This window comes from Myotis davidii, unplaced genomic scaffold, assembly GCF_000327345.1.
Source record: "Myotis davidii unplaced genomic scaffold, ASM32734v1 scaffold391, whole genome shotgun sequence".
NCBI lineage: Eukaryota > Metazoa > Chordata > Mammalia > Chiroptera > Vespertilionidae > Myotis > Myotis davidii.
The window spans coordinates 3,423,188-3,431,376 of record NW_006284336.1 but is presented as its reverse complement, the minus strand read 5'-3'; positions in this window follow the sequence as shown (position 1 = coordinate 3,431,376).

The window sequence follows — 8,189 nt, the reverse complement described above, 5'->3', positions numbered from 1 at the left end:
TACTCTGCCCTCCTTTTGGCTTTATCCGCAATATCCTTCTCACAGTCCCTTGAACATGCCATGCTCAATCTCACCTCAGGGCCTTTGCATTTTCTGTTCCCTTTGCCTAGATTGCTGACTCACTCAGTTCTTTCTAAAATGTTACCTTCCCAGTAAGATCTTCTCTGGTCACCCTATCTGAAAACCTAACATCTCCCATCAAATTTCAAGTCCCCCCCTCCCCATTTTATATTGTTCTCTTTAGCATTTATTACTTTCCAGCATACTATATATTTTAATTATTTTCTTTGTTTTGTTTAATTCACTGTCCTATTCTCAGCACCAAAAATATTGGCTGGTCCATAGTAGGTGCTCAATAAAACTTTGTTGGATTTTTTTTGAATTAATTAACTGAATAGTCTGGGAATGGAATAAATTCCGCTATTGAAATTATTTAAATTTGAACACTGTGCATTGCTATCTCTTGGCTTTGCCTTTCTCTCTGTTGGCTTCATTTTCAGGTAGGTTCTTCCCTTATTTGGGAGCAATGGCTGCCAACAGCTCTAGGTTTACGTCTTACCAGCTTGACAAGAATCTAGTAAGCTATTTCCATAATCATATTGCATAACAAAATACCCTCAAAATCTGTGGCTTACCACAACAAAGTCTTATTTTTCTGGATCACAGGACTGCTGGTTAGGGATTGCCTGGGTTTGAGTCTAAGCTGCTGTTTCAATTTGGGTCCACCCTATATACTTCATTAGTAAATGTAACTGGGAAATCTGGGTGTTTCTGACAACTGGATCCAGAGGCTCAAGAGATATTGCAGAGCACCATCTCTCTATCATCTTGGCTTCCCTTCAAATATTGGCTTAATTAATGCTGTCGGGCAACCTACTGAGAGCCTGTGGCTCCATATTCCAGCCTGATAATCTAAGCAGGGAAGGGAATTCTCTCTCCAGTGGCCAGCAACTTATTCAGGAAACATTTCTAATTGGTCCTTGTTGGGTCTCAAGCCCATCCCTGGATCAATCACTGCTCCTACAAGATAGGGTAATGTATTATTTTCCTATTGCTGCCATAACACACTACCACATTCTTGGTGGCTTATAACAGTACAAATTTATCTTATGGTTCTGTAGTTGAACATCTGACACAGGTGCACTGGGCTAAAATAAAGGAATTGGCTAGCCTATGTTTCTTCTGGAGCTCTAGTGGGGAATCTGTTTCCTGGCCATTTCCAGCTTGTAGAGGCTACAATATGCCTTGGCTTGTGGCCCCCTTTCATCTTGAAAGCCAGCAGTGAAGCATCTCTGTGACCCTGCGTCCATCCTCACATCTCTTTCTCTAACTGCCTATCTCTTCCATTTTTTAAGAACACTTGTGATTACATTGAGCCCACTGGTTTTGCAGTGGCCTCCCAAGTGCAGGTCAGTTAATTAGCAACCCTCGTGCCATCTGCAACCTTAATTCCTCCTTGCCATGTAAAGTAACAGAGTCACAGGTTCCAGGGCTTAGGATGTGGACAATTTTGGAATATTCTGCCTATCACAGGTAGAAAATATAGTTGGCCCAACCTGGTTCACATGGTGCTTTCAGTAGATACATTGGGTAGGCCTCCATGACTGGCAAACCAACAAACCCCGTGGGATAGGGGCAGAACAATTTCCCATGAGTGGGAAGGCAAGAAGAGCACCTGTCTTCAGGTGCTACTTCATGTTTCTTCGGAGAGTCCAGGCATGCTCTAGTAAGCATCTGTTGATGCTGAACAAGACTCTCCTAGGCTCTGTAGAAGCTGCTTTCAATGAATAGGCTTTGATTCCCCCGTTGTGATAATGTTATGTGTTTCTGTTTTTCTGGAGAGCCCTGACTTAATACACTCTGGAAATAGCACTGGGCTGAGAGTCAGGAGTCCTAGTCCTGCCTCTGTCCCTTGTTAGAAATGATTTTCATGGGTCTGTCCCGCCTAGGCATTCTCGAATCTTTAGACCTCACTTGGTTGGCATTGGAGAGAAATAATCCCAGAGGGTGGAATCAGCATGAGAAACTTCCGACTGGCTTTTCACTTGGGGGCAGCGGCTTCTCCTGCGTTGGAGGCAGTTCTCACTGTAACAAAAGGAAGTGATGGGTCAGAATCCTTCACAGCAGTGCCTTTTATCTATTGCGTGCAAGAAGCAAACAAGATGATGTAGCTGTTGGCTGGGAGCCCAGTGCTGCCTAAGGCTTTGCAGAAGAGGCAGACACTGCAGCTTCCCCAGAATTCTCCTTTGGCCCGATCTGCACTGGCTCCCAGCTCTAAGCATATCTGTGTCCCCAGCCTCATTTGCCCAGGCAGGCACCTGAGAACTTTGGGCTCATGATACTGCTTAGATGTGGAGATAGAGCTGGGCTTTGGATTCCAGGCTAAGATTAGGCCCTCAGAGCACAGGTAGAAAGACACTCTGCAATGGACTGACTGTTGATGTCACCTCAAAACCCTAATCTCTATTTGATGATATTTGGAGGTGGGCCTTTGAGAGGTGATTATGTCATGAGCATGGAGCCTTCATGAATGGGATTAGTGTCTATAGAGGAAGAGACCAGAGGACTAGCTAGTTCTTTTTCTGCTGTGTGAGGATACAAGGAGAAGGCAGCTGTCTATGAACCCGGAAGCAGGTCCTCAGCAAACACTGGATCTGCCAGCACCTTGATCTTGGACTCCCCAGCCTCCAGAACTGTGAGAAATAAACTGATGTTTAGACCATCTAATCTGTGATATATCTGTTATATCAGCTTGACTAAGACAATACCCTTGATAGTTTTCCAGAGCCTGGCAGCAACAACAGGAGGTCTGACTTCTATACTAACCAGCCGGGACAACTTCAGCTCCCCATTGCTGAGGTTGGAAGTTGGTTAGAGTTCACATATTAGAGGTTATATATAGCTGTGTTAAGATTTCCTCCCTCTCTTTTGTCTAAACCCTGCAGGAAGAATAACCATGGAAATTAGAAGTAAGCATGGGATATTTTTTTCTGAGAGGCTGAAAACAAGTACCAAAATCCCCTTGAGTTATTTATAGAGAGAAAAGTTTGGCTAGAGCTCTTTAAAAACGTGGTTGATGGAATATTACCTTCAAGATGAAGAACAAGATGTACACAAGCTTGGGAATCTTCTCAAGTTTCTGGGTGGCTCATGAAGGGAAATTGTATCTGCTAAATCTTTGGAAAACAAAAATAGGCTAGACCAGGGGTGGGCGAACTTTTTGACTCGAGGGCCACAATGGTTTCTTAAACTGGACCGGAGGGCCGGAACCAAAGCATGGATGGAGTGTTTGTATGAACTAATATAAATTCAAAGTAAACACCATTACATAAAAGGGTACAGTCTTTTTTTTTTTTAGTTTTATTCATTTCAAACGGGCCGGATGCGGTAGTTTGCCCACGGCTGGGCTAGACCAATGAATGGCTAGTTAGAAAGATGGCTGACCAATTTGAACACAGATATTGTATATCTTGAAATTTTGTCCTGAATTCTGTTTATCTTGGTAAGGATTCTTTTGTTTTGATAAAAAATGAAGAGCTTATAACTGTCTCTTTGAAATCTTTCTTTCTTCATTTCTCTTCTCTTTCACCCTAACAATCCCCTTTCTCTATTTTCTGTGGCCTGTGGGCATGCTATAGTTGCCAAATGGCTCAATTGAGGTGGACACAGTAGTTTAAATACATGTATGTCCTGCCCTAACTGGTTTGTCTCAGTGGATAGAGAGTCAGCCTGGGGACTGAAAGGTGTCAGGTTCAGTTCTGGTCAAGTGCATGTACCTTGGTTGTGGGCACATCCCCAGTAGGAGGTGTGCAGGAGGCAGCTGATCAATGTTTCTCTCTCATCGATGTTTCTAACTCTCTATCCCTCTCCTTTCCTCTCTGTAAGAAATCAATACAAATATATTAAAAAATACATGTATGTCCAGCGAATGTATATCAAGGAGATACCACCTCAGATAAGGGCAGTGGATATAAGCTACAAGCTTATAAACAGTTTCACTTTGTTGGTTTAACGGAAGAGAAATTTAGTGTAAAAATTATACTGAAAGTATCTCTGTTGCTTACTAGTAAACCAGGATTTCCCAAGGGATATATATAGAGAGAGCACTGGATAATAATAAAATACGGATTCCTGGGTTTTACCCATAGAGGTTCTAATTTAGTGGGCCATGGGTAAGGCCTGAGGATCAGTGTTTTTAAAACCTTTCTTCAGGTGAATTGGCTGCCACTTGGCTTGAGGACTGTAGATTTGCACAGTCTGTTATCATCCAGGCAGCACATCTGCCTGAGGGAAATTCACAGCAACACCACAGGAAGAGGAGCCAGGAGGGAAGCCACTGCGTCCTGGGCTTTAGCCCCATGGAGCCACGTCTCTAAAATGTCAGGAATGTTCCAGATGGAAATTGGTAATGTGGGAAAAGGAACTATGGATGAAGGAAGATTCCATCTGTGAGGTGATGAGGGATTTGTGGATCATCCAGGTGGACATGAGCAATGGGCAGGTGCAGACAGGACTCTGAGCTTCCAGAGTCTTGAGCTCACAGATGATGCGTGATGCAGGGAGAGGCAGAGTGGGATTAGCCCATCAGGGGCCCAAATGTATAAGGAACTGAGAGAAGTGGAGGCAAGACACAGGGGAAGTTCCACATCTCAGACCCAAAGGTAGAGGAGAAGTTGCTAGGGGAGACAGAGACATGGGGACTGAGAAATAGGATGTCCTGAGTGACCTTCAAAGGGCAAGCTCCAGAAGCTTTCAGAGAGGAGAAACCAGATTCATAGATATCTCATGCTTCCATGTGCAGATCATTTGTTTAAGAAGGTTAGCAGGGTAAGGAAGGAAGAAATACAATGGTGTTTATAGGGGTTGAAAGAAGGCCATTTTAGGTTTGGGCTCAATGTATTCACAAGAGTCCTTGTCAGTTAAAGAGGAAGGCAGGAGAGGAATAGTCAGAGATGGAGATTTGATGATGGAAGTAGCCAAGAGCTAAGGAATGCTAGTGGCTTCTAGAATTTGGAAGAGATAAGCTCTCCCTGACACCCAAACCTCCAGAAGGAGCCAGACCTACTGACACTTTGATCCATAAGACTCATTTTGGACTTGTGACCTCTGGAATCATAAGAGAATAAGCCAGTGTTGGTTTAAGCTGAAAATTTGTGGTCATTTGTTATAGGGGCAACAGGAAGTACAATCAGAAGGGACCCCTGGTGATGCAGTCCATAGAAGTCAGCTTCCAGAGGCACCCAGCAGGACAGAGAGGATGAAGAATGGAATGGAATGGAATGGAATGGAATGGAATGGAATGGAATGGAATGGAATGGAAGGAGCAAATGGAATAAGAACAGGTGTCAACGTCTAGATACTAGATTTATCTGGGAAGTTACATTCCCTTTACTGATGGTTAGTGTGAAGAGCAGAGGGACAAGTGGATAAGAAAGATATTTTAAAGTGTAAAGGGGGATGCAGTACAAACATTAAGTGGATAGCCTTGATTTTGAGTACAGTTAGATGAGCCAAAGTTGGAGTGAAGCTGGAATGAGAAGCCAAGGTAAGTCCTGGTGAGAGGACCTCCCTGTGCCTGTCTAGAGGGAATTCTCAGCATCATTTCTCTACAATAGTCCCTGATTTCTTTTTTTGGGGCGGGGGGGAGCGGAGGGTAGGCTTCATGTCTTCCTGCATCTCATTAGCCATCTTTCTTCCTCCAGTAATGGGAAAATCTAGTCCTCCACCAAGTTGCCTCTCTCTGCCCTTCTGTCCAAATGATTGCTTGAAGGATGAGCATGTGACCCAAGTTGATCCAATCAGAGTGAAGTCCAGGACTTTCCCAGGAGACACCTGGAAGATAATTTCTCTCTTTTCTACTGGACTTGAACCTGGAAAGATATGAGGGCAAAGCCTGTCTGAGTTGTAGCCAACAGAGCAGAAGTAAAAGTTGGAGAGAAGCTGGTGACATTGTTCAAATCCCAGAATCCAGCCATGGCCTCAGTCTGCTATTGCCCTGGTCTTTTAAACTGTTTCATGTCAATGAATTTCCCTTCAGCTTAACCAGTCTGAGTTGTCTCTAACTCAGATGCTGCCCTCCTGACACCAGGCCTCTGCTCTGGATCTTCCCTTGGCCTCTTTAGATCCCATTGTGCATTGAACATTTGCTCCCCTGTGGTTTCCACACCTGTTTAATTTTTCAAAGAGGACTGTAGACAAGGTGACAGGTCATTGGTGACAGGTTTTCTGAGTGGAGAAAACTGTCCCTAAAATAGGATACTTTGTGTTCTTTCATTTGAAATGGTTTCACTGTCAAGTCACCAAGGGAGGTTTTGTCCCCTACATTTGTAGGTATGTAAGATCCCAACAAAGACCTAAGAAGCAATTTCCTTTTTGAGGGATGAATAAATATAGAACTAGCCATTGCCAGAAACCAATGTTCTAGATAAATGTATTCTTATAAGAGAATGATTTTCCTTATAATTGTATGTAATTAACAAGCATTTTATAGCTCAGTATCCTTTGCATTGTCACATGTCACCTGATGGAATCAACCCAGGTTAAAACCACCCCGAGAGGTGGGTATTATAATCCCCATTTTATGGACCTGGATATTGAGGCTCAATGAGGTTAAAACAGGTCACCCAGTTTCTCTAGCTAATGAGGATCAGGTATGGAATCAGAGCCCAGGTCTTGGTGATTTCAAAATCCCATGTAGTTTACACCACATTGTGCTGGCAGAATGAGAAAGTTCATGGCAGTGTTAGGTGGGTTTTGGCTTGGAGTCCATTTTACTATCTTTGCTGCCAAGGAAATATCCATGACTTCCTTGGACCATTGAATAAGGTTCATAGAAAAATCAGTATGTCCTTAATGGAAAGCAGTGCCAAGAGTGAAGAGATTACCAACCTGGTCTTCCTTCCTCATCTTCCACCAAGTCCTGTTGACTTTGCTTCTTAAACAGCACTCAGATCTATCTATTTACTTTACCTCCAAGCACCACCTTTGGTTGCCTGGACCACAGCTATTGCCTCCTCACAGGTCTCTATTTCCACTCTTGTCAACTTTAACCCATTCTCCAAACTGCATGCGAGTGAAAGAAATTCATGTCAAATTACTATGTCTTTTCTCTCTTAAGATCTTCCAATGATTCCATCTTCTCCTGGGATACATATCAAATACCTTACAAAGGCTTTCGGGGCCATGCTTGGTCTGGCCTCTCACCCCTCTAGCCCAATGACTCATATCATCCTCCCTTATCTCTGAGCTCCAGACACACTGGCCCTCTCCCAGCACCCTTCAGTGTCATGGTCCTTTTAGTCCCACAGCCTGTTCCTTATTTTGGATGCTCTAACCAGTCCTCTCTCTGTCTTCCACATGCAATCCCCTTTCTCCTAGTTTATTTTGCCCACCCTTTCATCTCAGCCTGCTCTGAGATGAAAGTCTTCCACTTATCTGTCCCAATGGCACCCATTTCATTTATTTTGTAGCACTTACCACAGTTTGTCATGAAGTGTTTGCACAGTCATTAATTCCTCTCACCTCAGATAGATTGTAAGCTCCATGAAGTCAGGAAATGTGTTTGTTGACTGCTTCTAGGGGATACTGGTTGCTGCTTTTCCCCTTTCCCTTACCCCCTTTCTCTTCCTAAGAGCATCTATGCTTTCCTTTGTGGAATCAACTCTTCCCTGTGGTATAACAAATATGACAAAACAAAAATTTGAGAGGGAGCTGGCAATGTAGTCTCATTCTTGCTATAATGATTGGTACTTGGAGGAGAGTAATGCAGCCCAAGCTAGTCTACACAAGTCATTTTCCTGCCCACATTTGTTGTCTTTTCAGTGGGCAACTTTGGGGAAATGTCTTCTGATCTGCCTGCAGCCATCTTGCTATCTTGAAGGTGAGTTGCCTGAGGACAGGTACAAAGCTGACACTCAGAAGGGAGGACTGCAAGCATTGCAGAGAAACCAAGAGAGAGGGAATTCTTATCCCTTAATGAGGTTACATTAAAGATAACTCCCCCAATTCAAAGCCTTCTCTAGTTAGTTCAGGTCGTTTCTGGGTGGAAGTGCTTTTTACAGGTGCCAGACCAAATCACCCCTGTTCTTTCCCTTGGGTTTTGTTGTCCTCACATGACCCTTGTCTACCTTTATTGCTAAAGTCCTGGTGGGAGATTCTTCCCTCCTTCCTGAATCCATACTTTTGAAGTG